Source organism: Lynx rufus, unplaced genomic scaffold, assembly GCF_022079265.1.
Source record: "Lynx rufus isolate CCGP_SWC_20201006 ecotype Redwood Valley unplaced genomic scaffold, mLynRuf1.p SCAF_4, whole genome shotgun sequence".
Classification (NCBI taxonomy): Eukaryota; Metazoa; Chordata; class Mammalia; order Carnivora; family Felidae; genus Lynx; species Lynx rufus.
Window position 1 is genome coordinate 90,724,765 of NW_025814856.1, and position 1,721 is coordinate 90,726,485.

Sequence of the window (1,721 nt, forward strand, 5' to 3'; positions counted from 1 at the left end):
AGAATGAAAACACATAATACAAACTGGGAGAGTATTTTTGTAAATCATGTATTGGCTAACAGACTTGTGGACAAGTTCCACAAACAGCTCTCAAAAGTCACTAAGAAAAAAATACTGAAAATACTTAAACAGCTACTTCAAAGAAGGTATAGATTTCCAATAAGTATATGATTTCAGTAAACATATATATTATTTCCAATAAATGTATGTTTTATATATGCTCAGAATCATTGATCAGTAAGGAAACCCAAAGCAAAACCACAATAAGATGTCATTCCACTCATATTGTAATGGCTTAATTAAAAAAAAAAAAAAAAGAAAAGAAAAAGGAAGAGAGAAAAAGAAAAAAAAAGCCATCATAACAAGGGTTGGCAAGGATATGGAGGAACTGAAAGACACTAGTGGTGAGAATGTAAAATAGCCTCTCTGCACTGACATTGGAGGCTGTGGCAGGAGGTGTGCCCTGTGCATGCAGAATATTGCCTGTGAGTTCCTGGACGGGTACCTGCCCCCTAAATGCTCTTTCAGAACCGCGTCATCGTCACCAAGGACGACGCGTCCATCCAGATGAATGTGATCAAGATTGACAAGGTGACAGGCAAGTTCAACAGCTAATTTAAAACCAACGATATCTGTGCATCCATTTGCAGGATGGATGGGTCACATGACTCCATCCTCGGACTGGCAAAGGCCTTGGGCAATGTTTCAGTGAACTTCTGACTGGAGAGGATAATGGATGTGGAATATTTACCATAAATAAATAGCAACCCCTCTCCCCCACAAAGAGAAAGAAAATGTAAAATGGCACCTCCACTTTGGAAAACTGTTTGCTTGTTTTTGTGTTTACCATACCATACTGTCAGTCCACTCCTAGATATTTTTTCAAGAGAGTAAAAGCTATTTATCTGCGTATATAAAGACTTGTATAGAAATGTTCTTGGAAACTTTATTTGTAATAGCCAGAATCATGTAATAATCTATTAACAGATAAGTAGATGAAAAAATTGTAGCATAGTCATATAATACAATACTACTCAGCAATAAAAATATAAATATGATACATATGTAAATTCCATCTTTATGCTGAGTGAAAAAAACAGGCATATAAGAGAATTCACTTGACAATTCTATTTATGTAAAACAAAAAATGCAAAGTACTCCATTGTGACAGAAAGCAAATGTGTATAATATACTGCTATTATTTTATTTTAGAAGTTTAATTATATTTTAAACCTATTAAAATAAGTAAAAATATATATTTGTAACTTTAACTTCTTTTTTAGCATTTCTAGACCTCCACATATCTTTGTCTAAATCCAAAGTTTTATCTGATTTTATACCCCTTTTTTCATAAAACTTTTTAAGATTTATTTTAATACAACTGTGCATGTAATATATTGTCTCACCTTTCATTTGTTTAAGACATCTGTATTTCACCTTCAGTTCTGAAAGATAGTCTCTCTGGGTATACTATTCTAAGTTGAATTTTCTTCTTTATTTCATTACATAGGGGATGACTCTCCAATGTCTTCTGGCTTGCATTGTCTCTAGTAATGAATCTTACATATTTTATAATCTTATGCCTCTGTAAATAATGTACGTTTTTAAAATTTTATTTATTTTGAGAGAGTGTCTGTATGATGAGCAGAAGAGTGGCAGGGAGAGAGAGAGAAAGAGAGAGAGAGAGGAAGAGAGAGAAAGAGAATCCCAAGTGGGCTCCA

General features: G+C 33.6%; 1 pseudogene; it reads left to right on the forward strand.

The window, feature by feature from the left end:
• The first annotated feature begins 469 nt into the window (after window positions 1-469).
• LOC124523170 (40S ribosomal protein S21-like) lies at window positions 470-720 on the forward strand (annotated as a pseudogene).
• The last annotated feature ends 1,001 nt before the right edge of the window (window positions 721-1,721 follow it).